The sequence below is a fragment of the Hylobates moloch genome, unplaced genomic scaffold (assembly GCF_009828535.3).
Source record: "Hylobates moloch isolate HMO894 unplaced genomic scaffold, HMol_V3 SCAFFOLD_10, whole genome shotgun sequence".
NCBI classification, from domain to species: Eukaryota; Metazoa; Chordata; class Mammalia; order Primates; family Hylobatidae; genus Hylobates; species Hylobates moloch.
This window is the reverse complement of record NW_026652285.1, coordinates 97840582-97859628: the sequence shown is the minus strand read 5'-3', so window position 1 is coordinate 97859628 and position 19047 is coordinate 97840582. Positions and strand designations below refer to the sequence as shown.

Here is a 19047-nt window from a genome sequence, read left to right as displayed (position 1 = left end):
ATTTCTGGACGAACAAAGGGCTTTTCTCCGTGGAAATGGGGAGAAAGAAGATTCGATGGAGAAGCCTAACACGGATTCCTGCTCAAGGCAAGTCCAGGCACTGGTGCATCTTGCCAGAACTAAGTCTCCGACTCAGACCTTTCCCTGCACTGGAGAAGCGGCGCGCATGCGCCCGGCCTCCCTCCTGGCCCCGCCCCGCGGGAAGCTACGGCTCCTTGCTTTCAGCTCTGGGGCTTGCGCACTACGTCCCCAGCCAGAGGCTCCTTCCCGGTCGGGGACTTCCGGAACGCCGGGGTGTGGTTCCGGGTCGTGTGCGGCTCGGGGTAATAGGGCTGCTGCTCGGCCGGCCGGCGGCGGCGAGCAGCTGGGGTATGAGGGCGAACCCGGGAAGCGGCAGCTGAGCGGGCCGGGAGGAGCGCCGGTCCCCGTGGATCCCGAGAGTGCAGAGCTCGGGGGCAGGGGCCGGGAGGCGTGGGGGAGCCGGGCCCTCCACTCAGGAACGTGTCCCGGGGCCGACCCGGCCCGTAGTGTGGAAGCAGCTTCAGGTAAAGGTTGCCCCAGCCGCCAGCTCCCCGCCCGTCCGTCAGCCCACCAGCTTGCCCACCTGGCGACCCTCTCACCTCTCCAGTTTCAGCGCTGCCCAGCGGGCCGCCTGCCGGGCCCTTGTTCAGGTGGCCTGGGAGCATTCGTTTCCTGGCCGTTTCCAGAACTGGAGGCTGTCAGGAGTCTGAGGCGGGTGTGTGGTTTAGGGGAAAAGAAGCCAGCAGACCTGGTAGTGTGGAGGTGGAGGGTGTAGTTGACTCCGGCAGCTTCTGGCCCTGCACTTGACAATATCTAGGTGCCCTGGTCTTCATAATGTGAAAATCAAGGTTTTCAAGCCTTGACTGTGTGGTCCTCATTTCCTTGCGTCCCTTCTCCCCATCCCCCGTAAAGAGGTTAACAGCCTTACAGACTTTTTTCTAGCTACAGTATTGCTGGAACTTTGATTCATTCTTTGTTTATGGGAGTGGCAAGGAGTCCTTTAGATTTGTTTAAGGCTGGGAAGAAGAGATTGTAGTGTAAACAAGAGTATGACTTTAACCAGAGACCCCCAAATTGACTCAGAAATTGGTTAAAAATTCCTTTTGAATAAACGAAAGTCACTTTGGAAGCCCACCACAGTACCTGGCAGTGTGCCAAGCACCATGTTGTTATAAACCCAAATCGGCAAAGTTCAAACCTTTCCCAGGTGTGAAGAGTCAAATGGAGACACATTGGTTTAAAAAAAGCAGCGTTCTCATTCTCTGACAAGCAGAAGGGGTGGATCCGTAATGTTAAAACCCACTTAAGCAGAAGCCTAGATACGGGTTTTATTCCTTATATTTTATGAGCCCACACAAGATGCCTAGTAAACACGGAAAGAGTTCTTGGTGAAGCAATAATTGTTTTCATGTTTTTCAGTTTACACACCTGCGGGATTTAGGGCATGCTGGTAGCCCTTTCCCATTCATCTGTGTGCTCATGCCTACCTTCAACTACTGTGTGTCCCAGACTGCACTTACACTCCCTTACATCTCCTAATCTGGCTCCTGGTTACCTTTCCAGTTATGCTTGAAAAGGTCTCCTTCTTTAATTACCCCATCCTGATCCATTACTCTAAATAAGTAGGATCTCTAATCATTTTTGTTCTTTCCTATTCCATCGATTTTTGTAGAACATTCTCCCTATCTTGCCTAGGTTTCCCCTTTTCTCTTTCAGTCTATTGAGATGCTTCCCACGGCTCAGCTGAGTTGGCCTCTCCCAACCAATTCAGGACAACCCCACCTGGAAATGATTTTTCCTCTAGAATTCTATAAGCGCTCATTTTTATCTACAATTATTTAACTTAGCAAATGTTTACTGAATATGGATATGTATATATATGCCAGGTACCATGCTAGGCAATTAGAGATAAATAAGATTCAGTCTTTGCTGTCAGGGAGCTCAATTTAGTGAAAGAGAGATAAGGGAAATGAATAATTCTAACACCGTGATAAGTACATTGTGTGAGAGTTCTTGTGACAGTGGTAGTGCGGGAGGGGAATGGGTTATTCACCTTTGAGGGATGGGATGTGGCCAGGTAGTGCTTTGTAATTTGAGGTAAACTAAACTTTGAGTATTTGGGTATTATATAGGGGTTTCTATTGTTTAATCATTTTAACCTCAATTTACAGATTAGGAAGACCCATAATAAATTACACAGCTGGTACGAGACAGAGCCAGGATTCAAACCCAGGTCTGTCTGATGCCTAAATCTGTGCTTTTTCCATTGCATGTCTTGCCTTTTTCTCACATCATCTCTCTCTTTTTATGCAAGTACATATTGAAACAAAAAGGTATATAGGACAAAACATATGAATGTTAAAATGAATGGTACAGAAATCTTTTAAATGTAAAGACTGTGCTCTTCCAAGGCAAGGAAATGGCAGGTAGGTTAGCTCAGCTTTGAATATGAGCAGAGAAGACAGTCTGTAGAAAATAAGCATGGACTCCGGATTCAATTCCTGGTCCCTGCTCTTACAGGATATGTGACCTTCGGCACATAACTCAAAGCATCATTTTCTTCAACTAGGGGTTGGGCTAGGGAATAATATTGACTACATGGAGTGTTGTGAATATTTATTGGACTAATGGGGATAAAGGGCCTAGTACGTGGTAAAGTCTCCCGAAATAAATAGCTATAAGATACAAAGGTATAATGCTTGAGGCATGGTTTTAGAGTGGTGAATGAGTTTACAGCCTGAGTCAAGCGAGTCATTGCTTCTTTTAGCAGGGTACAAGGATGTAAAGTTGGAGGGGCAGTAGGGGTCAGAGTCAGTGAGGGCTTGAGTACCAGGCAAGGGAGGTAAATTCCAGTTTCTGCTAATAACTTTTCCAGTTAATAAAAACTTCGAGGATCTGTGATTCATTTCAGCAGTGCCAAGCAAAATGTTAGACCTTGGGGATACAAAAAGAAGTAAAATTGGGTCCCTATCCTGAGGTTATTGACATTCCAGTAGAGGAGATGTGTGTGTGCGCGCAGGTGAATTATAATAAAGTACTGTGGGTTCTAAGGTAGAAGTCCCTAGGGGGTACCATAGAACACTGAGAAGGGAACACTGATGATGGTAGGTAATGAGTACTTACTCTGCTGGTGTGATGTTAAATGCTTTATCTCATTTTTTTCTTGTGTGAGAAGTGTTATTAGCATCCTGATTTTACAGATGAGGAAACTGGGGCACAGAGACCTTGAATAACTTCCTTGAGTTTATGCTGCTGGTAGAGCTGTAAGATAGAGGGGATTATCTGCTGAACACTGAGATCTGCACTCTTCATTACTACACCATGTTGCTTGTTCTTTGTGATGTGGATGGGGACCTTCTGGAAAGAATTCAGAGAGAAACTTGCCCTTGAGCTGTAGCTTCAGTGTGCCAGTCACTGAGACAGGAGGGATCACGAGGAATGGAAGTGGCCTCTGCACTAAAGGAGCTCATAGCCTAATCTGTTACTTTAAATGTTTTTCTTTTTTGGGTGGGGGAGCTTGTTTTGCTTATTGACTTATACCCGAAGACTTCAGAAACTTTTTCAGTTGAGTGGATTTATATGATTCAGGCTAAGATAATTTGCTAGCAATCTGTTATTCTGATGTATAGGCCTTACTGTTAAGGACGCGGTCGTAGATGTCAAATTATTATATGACAAGGACTTCTGTCACATTACTTTTTTTTTTTTTTTTTGAGACAGTCTTGCTCTATCACCCAGGGTGGAGTGCAGTGGCATGATCTTGGCTGACTGCAACCTCTGCCTCCTGGGTTCAAGAGATTCTCGTGCCTCAGCCTCCCAAGTAGCTGGGACTATAGGCAGGTGCCACCATCCTGGCCAATTTTTGTGTTTTTAGTAGAGACGGGGTTTTGCTGTGTTGGCCAGGCTGGTCTCGAACTCCTGACCTCAAGTGATCCGCCTGCCTCGGACTCTCAAATTGCTGGTATTACAGGCGTGAGCCACCCACCATTCCTGGCCACATTACGTTTTTTCCCTATGGGAGGTGCCCTGTCTTGTTTCTGTGAGTTTGAAGTTTTTGTGAAGTTTTTTGACTCAGAAGTCATCATATTTCAGCTTGTGTTAAATTTAAGAGACTTAGTGGTTAAATATGTTACTTAAGAGTCACACAGCTAATGTGTGATAGAGCCACAAAAAACAGGCCAAGAAAGAGTAAACAAATCTTCATTAAATTATTATTATTGTTCTGTTTGAGCATCTTCCTCAGTGGTCTCCAAGTCCGATGCCTGTTATGTACTAGGATGAGTAGGCTGGGCCTTGATGAACTGGAGAGCACGGGCCCAAACTAAAGGGGACAGTTGCTGCTCAGCTCCACTTGCTTGTTGCCATGTGAGGAAGTGGGCCCAGTGTCCTTGGATCTTTTGACACTTTTTGGAAAAGATGCTGGATATCTGGATTTTAATGTATTCTTATTTATTTATTTAACTTTTAGAGACAGGGTATCGTCCTATCAGGCTGGAGTGCAGTTTCATGGTAATAGCTCACTACGGCCATGAATTCTGGGCTCAAGCGATCCTCCCACCTCTGCCTCCCCAGTAGCTAGGACTACAGGCGCATGCCACTATGTGTAGCTAGTTGTTTTTTTTTTTTTTTGAGACAGAGTCTCGCTCTTGTTGCCCAGGCTGGAGTGCAGTGGCGTGACATTGGCTCATTGCAACGTCCGCCTCCTGGGTTCAAGCGATTCTCTTGCCTCAGCCTCCTGAGTAGCTGGAACTACAGGTGCCCATGAACACGCCCAGCTAATTTTTGTATTTCTAGTAGAGACAGGGTTTTGCCGTGTTGGCCAGGCTGGTCTTGAACTCCTGACCTCAAGTGATCCGCCTGCCTCAGGCTCTCAAAGTGCTGGGATTACAGGGGTGAGCCATTGGGTCCGGCCGTGTACTAGCTAGTTGTTGCTTTTATTTTTTTTTTTATGAAGGAGTTTTGCTTGTTGCCCAGGCTGGAGTGCAGTGGCACAATCTTGACTCACTGCAACCTCCAACTCCTGGGTTCAAGCAATTCTCCTGCCTCAGCCTCCTGAGTAGCTGGGATTACAGGCATGCGCCACCACGCCTGGCTAATTTTGTATTTTTAGTAGAGGGGGTTTCTGCATGTTGTTCAGGCTGGTCTCGAACTCCCGACCTCGGGTGATGCACCTGCCTTGGCCTCCCAAAGTGCTGGGACTACAGGCGTGAGCCACTGCGCCTGGCCTAGTTTTCTAAAAAAATTTTGTAGAGACGGTGTCTATTTATGTTGCCTAGGCTGGTCTTGAACTCCTGCCTTCAAACAATACTCCTGCCACGGCCTCCCAAATTGTTAGGATTACAGGTGTGAGCCACTGCATGTGGTGGATTTTAATGTATTTAGTTTAAAAATTTGCCGTTAAAAATTATGTTGATCAAAACATATTTGTGGGCTGAGTGTAATTCTAGGCTGCCTGATTGTGAACTCCAACCTACCTGGCCGCTGAAATTTTGGTACCTGGTGTTCAGAGCAGGAAGTACAATACAATGTTTTGATTATTGATTAGAAGTCTCATGGTAGATTGCCGGTGTGAGGGGGCACTGTAGCTTGCACTGATAGTTTTGGAGAGTGGCAAGGTGAATGCTTTTATTGTATAATCAAGCTAAAGTATAGATCTGGCTGGTGAGATGACCTTATAACACTTCTATTTTGTGCTCTTAGCACTTAAATGCTACCAGATTTCTTGTCTCTTGGCCCTCTCCACAATAGTATGAAGTGGTATGGTAAATTTGTTAAATGCTCTTGTATACTTTATTTTCTTTAGTCTTCATAGTCCTATGAGATAGGCAGTATTACAGAGGGGGTAATCATCACCTTTTGAGATGAAGAAATCGGCACCCAGTGAATCACACTTTAGTGGAAAGAGCAGTTGACTAGAGAGGGTTTTGCATCCTGAATATTCGGATACCACTAACAGCCAGTGAATCACAGTTTGGTAGAAAGTGCAGTTGACTAGAGAGGGATTTGCATCCTGAATATGCGGATACCACTAACAGCCTTTGGAGTCTGGTCACGTCACTTACAAATTCTCGGATCTTTTTTCCTTTTTGGATAAATAATGAGGAGTAAAATTCAAGTCTTGCTGAAATTCAATTCATAATATCCTATACTTGAATATACTTTTACTAATATACTTTTATTATTGATGCAAAGTGTACTGAATGTGTAAAACTTCAAAAAAATAACATTTTCCGCTTCCCTACGGACTCATTTAAGGTACTGTTACAAATAAGTACCATTTCAGCAGAGAAATTGGTAGAAAATTGAAAGAATGGTTTTCTTTTGGGGATGCCAATCTTTCTGTTTCTAATTGATATGCTTAAAGTCACACAACTGATTACTGGCAGACTCCAATGGAGATGACTCAAATTTAAAATGCTGCGCCTCCTCTCTTGCTGGCAGGTCAGGAACCACTACTCAGCTCTTCATCTGTTCTTTATTCATTACTTCCTCTGGGAAAGGCCCTTGATGGGCCAGGTGCTCCCCCAGTGCATGCAGTGCCTATTGACTATAATACTCAAGATTGAAAGGGAGCATAGAGACACCCAGCACGGTGAGAGAAATATGGTCAGGGAGTTCCCAGCCCAAGAGTTTAATTTATTTTTATTTTAATACCCAGCTTTCACAAGGTGAAAATTGAAGAAATACTGGTCTTGTAGATACTTGTTTTCATTCATACTCTATTGTATAAGGAAATAACATAGAATATAAAAATAAAGAGAATAAATCCTGAGCAGTCATTCAAAATTTATTAACTTTAGTTGGCAGCAGTCTAGATATATTGGGGAAATGGATTTAATATAGGCAACACAAAATTTGGACTGAAAGTAGAATACAGTTTTATGTAATTGAAAGTGAGAAAAATGGGAGAAACCACTTAAAAAACAAACCTGAAATTCTAGAAAGAACAAGAAGGTATTAGAATAACTATTGGAATTAAGTTATAGTAATTGCTTGTGAAATAAGTGGAATGTTATGTTACATTTATGCCTAAATATATGCAGTGTTAGATTCTTAATATCCTATACTTGAGTATACTTTTATGAATATACTTTTTTTTATTGATGCAAAGTGTACTGAATGTGTAAAACTTCAAAAAAATAACATTTTCCAGTTCCTTATGGACTCATTTTAAGGTACTGTGTTATAAATAAGTACCATTTCAGCAGAGAAATTGGTAGAAAATTGTTTGAAGGAATGGTTTTCTTTTGAAAATAAAGCAAATATTTAATCTTAACCTTAGTTACCGACATAAAGGAGACTAATGAAGAACCGAAGTGCAGACTTGAATTTTAAGCAGTGTGACATGGGGCTTTGGGCAGACCCACTTGGATTTGATTATTGGCTTTGTCAGTCTGTAAGCTGGACAGTCTGCAAAATGGGGACAATAATGCCAATCTCACATAGTCCTTAGTGAGGACTAAATGAAACAATATATGTAAGTACGTTGTAAGTACTGTGATGCTTCTGGAGAGATGCAGGTCAAGGCTGAGCATCCCTACTCAAAATATTCAAAATCTGGGCCAGATTTGCTGGCTCACACCTTTAATCCCAGCACTTTGGGAGGCCAAGATGAGTGGATCGCTTGAGCTTGGGAGTTCAAGAGCAGCCTGGGCAAAATAATGAAACCCTGTCTCTACAAAAAAATTAGCCAGGCATGGTGGTGCACATCTGTAGTTCCAGGCTGAGGTGGGAGGATTGCTTGAGCCCAGGGGGCTGAGGCTGCTGTGAGCCATGATCGCACCACTGTACTCCAGCCTGGGCATCAGAGCAAGACTGTCTAAAAAAAAAAAAAAAAAAAAAATCAAAATAAAAAATCCTTCAAAATTCAAAACTTTTTGAATCGACATGATGCCACAATTGGAAAATTCTACACCTGACCTCATGTGACAGGTTGCAGTTAAAACTTTATTTCATGCATAAAGTTATTAAAAATACTGGCTGGGTGAGGTGGCTCATAACCAGTAATCCTGGGAGGCCAAGGTGGGAGGATTGCTTGAGTTCAGGAGTTAGAGACTAGCCTGGGCAACACAGCAAGACCTCGTCTCTACTAAAAATCAAAACAATTAGCTTGGTGTGGTGGTGTGTGCCTGTAGTCCCAGCTACTTGGGAGGCCGAGGCAGGAGGATTGTTTGAGCCTGGGGTGTCAAGGCTGCAGTGAGCCATGATTGTGCTCCTGTACTCCAGCCTGGATGACAGAGGGAGACCCTGCCTCAAAAAAGAAAAAGAAATTTTGTGTAAAATTACCTTCAGGCTATGTGTGTAAAGTGTATATGAAATATAAGTGAATTGCATGTTTAGACTTGTGTCTCATCCCCAAGATACTGCATGGTATATATGAAAATATTCCAAAATTCAAAGAAAGTCCAGAGTCTGAAACACTTCTGGTCCCAAGCATTTTAGATAAGGGATACCAACCTCTACTGGCATTCAGGGCATAAGACATTCAGGATGTTAATATGATGTAATAAGCAATGATTTGATGGAGTGGTTATAAAAGAGTGAGACTCATTTTCATGTCTGGATCATGAAATTTGTTAATTTCTGGTTGTGTTTTGTAAATTAGTGCACCTACCTACTATATTGAGAGAAGGACTTCAGGATGCTGTTTTTAAGCTATTATATGAATTGATCTGCTGAGTAACAAGAAACACTTCCAAGTGTTTATATTATCTTTTTTGTGCCTGTAACTGCCCTTTGTTAGAAAAGGGATATTATGTTATCCCCGTCCCCATTTTACAAATGCCGAAACTGAAGCTTAGAGAAGTAATGTAATTATTAATAAAAATATAGAGCTACCGGGCCGGGTGCGGTGGCTCATGCCTGTAATCCCAGCACTTTGGGAGGCTGAGGCAGGTGGATCACCTGAGGTCAGGAGTTCAAGACCAACCTGGCCAACATGGCGAAACCTTGTCTCTACTAAAAATACAAAAATTTGCCAGGCGTGGTGGCACACACATGCCTGTAGTCCCAGTTACGCGGGAGGCTGGGGCAGGAGAATTGCTTGAACCCGGGAGTCGGAGGTTGCCATGAGCCAAGATTGCGCCATTGCACTCCAGCCTGGGCGACAAGAGTGAAACTCTGTCTCAAAAAAATATATATCTATATAAAATGTATATATTATGTATTTATATATATATTATGTATATTTATATATTATATATTTATATATTTTGAGATGGAATATATATATACACACACATATATATACACGTGTGTGTATATATATATATACTTTTTGTATATATGTATAGAGAGCGAGAGCGTGCATGCGTGAGTGGCAAAACTAGGACTTGACCTTTGTTTTGACTCAGAGTACTGAAAAGCACTATAACTTTTTTTTTTCTGGGGGTGGGGTCACTTTTCCATGCTGCTCTGGATTTGGATATTGGGACTGGCCCTGTCTTGGGACTGTCATTAATTATGGCCCTTTGCCTTCATTTAAACTTAATGTTTACAGAAAGTTGTTATTGATTATATTGTGAGAGTGTTTGATTATAGGTATAATGTTACGATATGAAGCTTAAGGATTTAATGAAAATACTAATACTCATTGATAATAAAGATTGGTGGTAAGATGGTTACTCATATTGATAGTGGGAATGTAAATGAGTAAAACTTTTCTGGAAAGCACTTTGGCAGTATTTATTACAAGCTTTTAAAAAAAGAGGCTGGGCGCGGTGGCTCACGCTTGTAATCCCAGTACTTTTGGAGGCTGAGGCGGGCGGATCATGAGGTCAGGAGATCGAGACCACGGTGAAACCCCGTCTCTACTAAAAATACAAAAAATTAGCCAGGCGTGGTGGCGGGCGCCTGTAGTCCCAGCTACTCGGAGAGGCTGAGGCAGGAGAATAGCATGAACCCGGGAGGCGGAGCTTGCAGTGAGCCGAGATTGCGCCACTGCACTCCAGCCTGGGCGACAGAGCGAGACTCCGTCTCAAAAAAAAAGAAAAAAAAAAGTTATGCATGCCTTTTGAGCTTGTAATTCCATTTCTAGGAATCTTTATTAAAGAAATCAGAGATGTTGAAAGATATTCATGTTCAAAGATGTTCACTGCAGCAATATTTACTATAGCAAAAATTAGAACCTTAATGTTCAATAAAAATTAGAGAAATCATGGAAAATTCATAGTCATCTTAGATGTTTCAGAAGAATTTTAGTGACATACTAATATGCTAACCATATAATAAGTGAAAAAAGGATATGACACTCTATAAAGTATGGTCCCAATTATGTCAAACATGTATGCAAAGAAAAGAAATAGGTGGTGAGATTATAGGACTTGATATTTTTCTCAGTTTTAGAAATGTTCTTTGATAAACAAATTATTTAAAAATAAATCATAGTTTAAAATTGATATTAACAAATATGAGTAAAGCCAGTGACCATCATTTTAACCAATAGTTTTCACTAATGCAGGTGATTGTGAAGTTATAAATGGATTGTATTTTCAAGTTAGTTTTCACCTCTTTTATTTTGCACTTAGAACATGGTTTCATATGTCCTGACATAAATGATGTTACTATTCCCAGCTAAGCCTTCTTTTCCCCCCAAAAGTCCTATTTAAGACAGTATTCTGGAAGAAGAGTTGTATTCGTATTGGTGGTATCATTATCCTGGTGCTACCATCACCTCTTCAGTGGCCACAGGGACAATGAGTAGGCCTGTGACAGCTCCGTGTTGACTTTCAGAGGGAGTCCACTCCTATCTCTGTGGAGTTGAGGTTGGCCTTTGGTAGATAGAGATAGTGAGTTGAATGCTTACATATCGGGAAGTGATTTTTTGGTATGGAAAATTATGTGTGTTAAAAAGGTAAACTGAGGCATAAGATTTTAGAGTTTATTTGCACAGACAGCGATTCATGAATTGGCAGCTTCAAATCAGAAGTGATTCCGGGGCTCCATTGAGGGAAAGTAAGCGGGGGAAGCTTTTGTAGGAAGACCGTGGAAGTAAAACAGAAGATGGGTTAGTTATACAGTTGATCACTACCATTGGAAAGTCCTCAGTTAAATAAGTTTGTTGGCTGCTTCTGACTAGATAAGCTTAAGTTTTGTTTTTTTTTTTTTTTCCACATATGCATTTGTAAGACATATCTCAAGTTTTGCTTATGTTTGCAAATCAAACAAGGTTAAGGTCATTTATAAGGCCTAACTAGTTTTGTCTGCTCCAGTTTTTCAGGCCAGGTCTGATATTTTTGTTTTGTTGTTGTTGTTGTTGTTGTTTTATTTGCTTTGTTTTTTGTTTGTTTGTTTGTTTTTTGAGACAGGGTTCTCGCTCTATTGACCAGGCTGGAGTGCAGTGGCACGATCACGGCTCACTGCAGCCTCAACTTCCTGGACTCAAGCGATCCTCCCACCTCATCCTCCCCAGCAGCTGGGACTACAGGCATGCACTACCGTGGCCTCCCCAAGTGTTGGGATTGTAGGCATGAACCACTGCACCTGGCCAGGCCTGGTCTGTTTTAATTTATTTTAACAAATGTGAATGTCTGTCTCACTTTTTTTATTTTGTGAGAAAAAGGTTGAAGATCAAATTTGTTTGGATTTCAATTTTTCTGATGGCAGTAGTTAGTAAAAATATGAGTGTTAAAATATGATGAATTGTTGCCTTTTACTCTTTTCTAATTATCATATACTTTATAATTGAAATAGTTTCAGGCTGGGCACAGTAATCCCAACACTTTGGGAGGCTGAGGCAGGTGGATCACCTGAGGTTAGGAGTTCGAGACCAGCCTGACCAACATGTAGAAACCCCATTTCTACTAAAAATACAAAATTAGTCGGGTGTGATGGCACATGCCTATAATCCCAGCTACTCAGGTGGCTGAGGCAGGAGAAGCACTTGAACCCGGGAGGTGGAGGTTGCAGTGAGCCAAGATTGCACCATTGCATTCCAGGCTGGGCAACAACTGCGAAACTCCGTCTCAAAAAAAAAAAAGAAATAGTTTCAGCTTATGCAGTTAAGCATGATGGCCAGTTAGGTTTGTTTTTTTCAAATGTGCATACTGATTCTCTTATGTACAATGCAAAAAATTTACCGAAGTATTTGAGCATATTTAAATTAGGAAAATAGCAGGCAAGATGTTTCTTTTGTAAACTACTGTCCAAAGCATTCTGTATATTATCAGAATGAAAAATGACAGCACTTTGTCATCTGTTCAAATTGATATTGCACTCTTTGCAATGACAGCTGAAAAGGCCCACAGGTGCCATATAAAGAGGTGACCATGTTGTCATATTTCATTTCGGCATCCCTCTGCAAAGCCATAATTACCTAATTAGGTTGTTAATTAGGAGATTAGCATTTCACTATATTGATAGAATGCTCTTTACCGGCGTGGGGCGAGATACAGATTTGTCTGCTCTAATTTATAATCTCTGCCTGTTTTGTACTTATTTATTTGCTTAAAATGCTGGTATGGGGCAATTCAGTTTACCTGAGAAACAGTGTACAAGCTAATGAAGCTTTGATCACTGGATTAAAAGTTGCTGAGTTAAAATATGGACACATCCCCAAAATTAAAATAAAAATCCCAAGTTGGTATAACTTTGTATTATTGTTAACACAGGCAACAAATACAATAAGAATTCACATTGTGGTATAAAAAAATTCAAAATACAAAAACTTAAGTCTGAGCTATGATAGAGATTTATCTATCCTAAACTAGGCAAAATAAATTATTTTAATTATCTTCAATGACAGACTTCTGTCATTTATACTTGGGAGTTATAAGAATATGCCAGATGTTTTGAATGTATTTAAGAAACTGAAGCTTGGTTAATAACTTCAGAACAAATATATTGAGTCTTCAGTTTAGACTTCCTTAGATAGTCATGCATCAGGGCTTATTTCATTTGTACTTTCTGTCCATTAGTCTGTGCTTCGAACATTCTCTTCCCACAGTCTTTGCAGTGCTGAGAGCTTATGGAATTTGAAGTATTTCACAGTAACCTTCACTTGGTGAGCTACTTGGAGTAAGCACAGTTTCTGTAAAGTGTGTCTAACATTCTTTTGGGAGGGAGGGGCGGGGAAAATGATTTCCATATATTTTCTCTGTAGCGTTTGTAATTTGCATTATGCATACTTTTCTGCCTTTTTTTAGTTAAGGAAATTAGGAGTTTCAGAACAATGTTAAGAGCACCATTCCCACTGAGGTAGGAGTTTAGCTTCTTTTGATCATATTGGCATTGGCATTCAAATTGTAGTAAATGCATGTGTGCTTAAGTCCTTTTTCCCTTCAGTTATGAAGAATTGCATTTGTTTTATAGCTGTAATTTTCTTAAAACTTTTTTTTTTTTTTTTTGAAATGGAGTCTTGCTCTGTTTCCCAGGCTGGAGTACAATGGCACCATCTTGGCTTACTGAAACCTCTGCCTCTCGAGTTCAAGCAGTTCTGCCTCAGCCTCCCAAGTAGCTGAGATTACAGGTGTGCACCACCACGCCTGGCTAATTTTTGTAGTTTAGTAAAGACGGAGTTTCACCATGTTGGCCAGGCTGGTCTCGAACTCCTGACCTCAGGTGATCTACCTGCCTCGGCTTCCCAAAGTGCTGGGATTACAAGCGTGAGCCACCATGCCCAACCTAAAAAATTTTTAAAAATTAAAAAAAAAATTTTAATACAAATAATAGAGAAGGGGTCTTGCTATAGTGCCCAGGCTGGACTTGAACTCCTGGGCTCAAGGGATCTTCCTCCTCTGCCTCCCAAAGTGCTGGGTTTACAGGTGTGAGCCCCTATGCCTGGCCAATTTTTTTTTGTTTTTTTCTTTTTTTTTTGAGGCAGAATTTCACTCTTGTTGCCCGAGCTGGAGTGCAATGGCATGATCTTGGCTCACTGCAACCTCCGCTTCCTGGGTTCAAGTGATTCTCTTGCCTCAGCCGCCCGAGTAGCTGGGATTACAGGTACGTGCCACCACGCCTGGCTAATTTTTCGTCTTTTTAGTAGAGATGGTTTCACCATATGTTGGCCAGGCTGGTCTCGAACTCCTGACATCAGGTGATCTGCCTGCCTCGGCCTCCCAAAGTGCTGGGATTACAGGAGTGAGCCACTGTGCCTGGCGTATTTTCTTAATATAAAAATATTATAATATAAGGGGCTTCTCATGTGGATCCTCTGGTATGGATTAGAATGTTGTCTGGTGCTCTGGTAGGAGAAATTGCTCCAGTGTGTGGGGGTTTGCTTCAGCAAAGCCAGAAGTTCTGATGGGATTTCTGGTACTAGGATTAACTTCCTTCAACTAGAAATGTAGGTTAGTTACCTTTACACAGGTCACTAAGGTATATGACAGTTCTCTTTTCCCCAGAAGAGAAGACTTGGAAACTGCCATTTTTGCATGAGGAATTTGTTGTCTATTTGATGTAATCAACTTATATTACAGATTGTTTAAAAATTTTAATGGTTACTGTTGCCAATTCTGCTTATTAGGTACTTTGTTGGTATCCTTGTGTTTGAATCACTTGAATTAGAAGAAATCTAGGGTGTAGCATGGATTCCAGCCTTCCTGTGTTTCCATCCCCTTTCTTTTTTAAAAATTGAGATGTAATTCGCATACCATAAAATTCACACCTCTAAAATGTACAATTTAATGGCTCTTAGGATATTCACAAAGTTGTATAACTGTCACTATTAACCAATTCCAGAACATTTTTGTCACCTCAGAAAGAAATCTCATATTCATTAATAGTCACTCCACTTTTCCTCCTCCTGCTGTTGGCAACCATTAATCTACTTTCTGTCTCTATGGATTTGCCTATTCCGAACCTTTCATATACAAGGAATTCACAGTTTGTGGCCTTCGATGTAGTATAATATTTTCAAGGTTCATCTATGTTGCAGCATGGATCAGTACTTCATTCCTTTTTATTGCCAAATAATATTCCATTGTATGTCTGTACCACATTTTGTTTATCTCTTCATCAGTTGATGGACATTTGGGTTATTTCTACCTTTTGGTTATTACGAATACTACTGTCAACATTTGTATACAAATTTTCGTGTGAACATATGTTTTTAGTTCTCTTGGGTATATTCCTAGGAGTGGAGTTGCTGGGTCATATGGTAACGCTCTGTTTAACATTTTGAGAAACTGCCAAGCTGTTTTTCAAAGCAGCTGCATTATTTTACATTTTCTCCAACAGTGTATAAGGTCAGCCTTCTTTCTGCTTCTATTCTCCTCAGGTTCTGTATTTCTCTGCTCTGGGCTGGAAGCAGCCCTAGGTTCTAGGAATTCCACATGCCTTTTGTTTAAATAGATGGGAAATGATCCATTTTTCTCTGCTCAGCCAGGTTCGTTCTACAAGCATGTGTGTACCCGGCATATATATTGGGCATTAGTGATAGGAAGTCAAATGCCCTTTCCTCTCAAGGACTTTACAGTCCAGCAGTGAACCTCTTACTAGGAAATGTGAGGTGAGGGGAAAGTGAAGAAAGTAATAGCTTATAAATTCATGAGTTCACACAGCATGGATAGCTAACTTCAGCTTCTAGCCAAAGATTAACTTTTTTTTTTTCCAGCTTCTGTTTTTTGTTTTTTCTTCAGGCTACCCTTTAACTATTGCTGTTCCTTGGTTTTATCCCTAGGTTACTGTTCTTATGTATTCTCCCTGGGCAAAATTCACATCTATGGATTTACCTGTCACTTACATGTTAATGTCTCCCAAGTTTGCTGAGACCTTTCTCCTGGGCTCTCAGGTTTGTGTTTTGATGGATCTCTATTTGGGTAATCCATAGACATCTGAAGCCCGCTCATTGTGTCTGAAACATAACTCCTCATCTCCCCACTACCTGATAATCTGTTTCTGCTTTTGAGTTTACGGTTTTATTTGTTGGCACTATCATGCAAGCCATAAACTTCCCCCTTCTTAATCCTCCACATTCACTCAGTCACTGAGTTCTACCAGGTTTTTTTTTTTTTTTTTTTTTGGAGATGGAGTCTTGCTCTGTCATCCAGGCTGGAGTGCAGTGGCGCGATCTCGGCTCACTGCAAGCTCCGCCTCCCAGGTTCACGCCATTCTCCTGCCTCAGCCTCCCGAGTAGCTGGGACTACAGGCGCCCACCACCGTGCCTGACTAATTTTTTCTGTTTTTAATAGAGACAGGGTTTCACCGTGTTAGCGAGGATGGTCTCGATCTCCTGACCTCACGATCCGCCCGCCTCGGCCTCCCACAGTGCTGGGATTACAGGCGTGAGTCACTCACTGCACCCGGCCTCTACCAGTTTTTATCTCTTAAATATTTTGTGGCTGTTTCTTGAATTCGTACAACCATCTTTCACTGCCTTCAGATTTCATCATCTCTGGGCTATAGTCACAGCTTTATAACTAGTCTTCTGTTTTGTCCATCAAATTAATCTTCTATACAGCTGCCAGAGCAGTTTCTCTGTAATGCTAGTCAGCAACTTTGAACTCCATGTAATTTTAGTTACTAAATACATGTTGTTCTGCTGTTTCTTGCTTCAGTGTTTTGTCTGATGCTGTGTCTTCTACCTCGAATGTTGCCTTTTGCCCCCTCTTCCAACCTTCCAATTTCTCATCTTTGAAGATTCATCTTAGACCAGGGAATAATAGCAATAATAATAGTAAACAGTTGTAATGGTGCTTACCATGGGTCAGGCACTGAAGCACATAACATGTATTAATTCATTCAGCCCTCACAACAATCCTATGAGGTAGGCACTGAACTTACTCCCATTTACAGATGAGGAAATAGACACAGAAGTTGTTACTTTCTCAAGGTCCCACCATGAGTGGCCAGGTCCAGGTTTGAAGCCAGGCAGTCCGAAGATTGTTTGCTTTCAGCCTCTCCTACGCACCCTCTCTCAACTTCTGCCATTCCCTTGGCTTCCCCCACTGCAAAGGGTAGTTAGTTATCTTTTCTTTGCTTCTGCAATAACTCACACATGGCCTGATTTTGTTTTAAGCATTTCTGAAACTTCTGAAATTTCTGATCAAGGAGCCAGGATTATAGATCGTTTAATTGCCAGCTCTCTCTCTCTCTTTTTAACTATTAAGGTGGCTAAGTTGGAAATGACTTCTTCCATTATTGTGATCTTAGTCTTTTCTGTGAAGCCTTGTCTGAGTATCCAGTCTCATTTAGATATTTTTTCTTTGTGTCTCCATAGTACATTGTTTTTTTGAGATGGAGTTTTGCTCTTGTAGCCCAGGCTGGAGTGCAATGGCACAATCTAGGCTCACTGTAACCTCTGCCTCCTGGGTTCAAGCGATTCTCCTGCCTCAGCCTCCTGAGTAATTGGGATTACAGGCGCCTACCACAATGCCCGACTAATTTTGTATTTTTTTAGTAGAGATGGGGTTTCACCGTGTTGGCCAGGCTGGTCTTGAACTCCTGACCTTAGGTGACCCGCCCGCCTCGGCCTCTCAAAGTTCTGGGATTACAGGCGTGAGCCACCGCGCCTGGCCCATAGTACGTTGTTATAGACTCCTCTAGCATTGCTCTCATTCTTCTTTTTTTTTTTTTTTTTTTTTTTTTTTTTGAGATGGAGTCTCGCTCTGTCACCCAGGCTGGAGTGCAGTGGTGCAATCACGGCTCACTGCAACCTCCACCTCCCGGGTTCAAGTGATTCTCATGCCTCAGCCTCCCCAGTAGCTGGGATTACAGGCACCCACCACCACGCCCAGCTAATTTTTTGTAGAGATGGGGTTTCATCATGTTGGCCAGGCTGGTCTTGAACTCCTGACCTCAGGTGACCTGCCTGCCTTAGCCTCCCAAAGTGTGGGGATTACAGGCGTGAGCCACCGTGCCTGGCCTCTTCTTTATTGTGGCCATTTGTATACTTGTCTTTAACCCCTTACTTGACTGTAAGCCTCTTGGGAATAGGGACTATGACTTAGCACTTTGTACGCCTAACCCTCAGCATGTAGTATGTATTCATGCTTATTGAATGAGCTGATAAGTCTCTGTATACCCATACCTAGACTTGTGCGTGAGGAGTGGAGTAAGAAGATGAAGTGAGCTTAAGCTGGAAATGTGAGACAGCATATTGTAGTGATTGGGAGCAGGATTCTGGAGCCAGGCTATCCTGACACCACCTCTTACTGGTTGCGTGGCCTTGGGCAAGTTTGTGCCTAAGTTTACTGATTTATAGAACATGAAGAATAATAGAGTCTACCTCATAGCTTTGTGAATGGCAAAATTGCCTTTATTTTGTTTTTAAGAGATGAGGGTCTTACGGCCGGCTAATTTTTGTATTTTTTTGTAGAGATGGGGTTTTGCCATGTTGCCTAGGCCGGTCTTGAACTCCTGTGCTCAAGCAATCCGCCCATCTCTGCCTCCCACAGTGTTGGGATTACAGGCATGAGCCACCATGTCTGGGCTGAGAATTGATTATTCGATTTAAATTGTATGTTGTAGAACATTCTCACCCTAATTATAGTATTATAAGCAGAGTGAAGCCAGTTCTGTTGCGTTATCCTCATGTTTGGTACACTGTCGTGATTTAAAAAATGAGATAGTCTAGCTGGGCATGGTAGTTCATGCCTGTAATCCCCATACTTTGATAGGCCGAGGCCGGCAGATCACCTGAGTTCAGGGGTTCAAGACCAGCTTGGCCAACATGGTGGAACCCGGTCTCTACTAAAAATACAAAATTAGCAGGGTGTGGTGGTGGGCGGCTGTAATCCCAGTTACTCAGGAGGCTGAGGTAGGAGAATTGCTTGAACCTGGGAGGTGGAGGTTGCAGTGAGCCGAGATTGCACCATTGCAATCTAGCCTGGATGACAAGAGCAAAACTCTGTCTCAAAAAAAGAAAGAAAAAAAAATGAGATAGTCTAGAAGGTTCTGAGAAAATACCTAGCAAAGTTAACACAGTTTTGTTAATAGTAACAATAATAGCCGTTATCATTTATTGAGATTACGAAAGCTCTATTGAAGTGAAAATACAAAGCACCATTCAAAGTCACATAAAAGTAGTTTGAGGATTATCTGCTGGTTTAGATTATCTTGTTGCTATCTTTTGTTCATTAGGAGTTGAAT

The 19047-nt window shown here is 41.9% G+C and overlaps 1 protein-coding gene across 4 annotated transcripts in view; it reads left to right on the top strand.

Annotated features, from left to right (window-relative positions):
• The first annotated feature begins 305 nt into the window (after positions 1-305).
• Positions 306-19047, top strand: part of MAPKAP1 (MAPK associated protein 1) — a 265429-nt gene continuing 246687 nt past the window's right edge. For 3 of the 4 annotated variants that reach the window (XM_058445074.1, XM_032165139.2, XM_032165137.2), the window contains exon 1: positions 306-545. The gene's annotated coding sequence lies outside the window, so the exon portion shown is untranslated. Of the gene's footprint in view, positions 546-2192; positions 2255-19047 lie in introns of all 4 variants that reach the window. The other variant, XM_032165138.2, reaches the window with a different exon arrangement.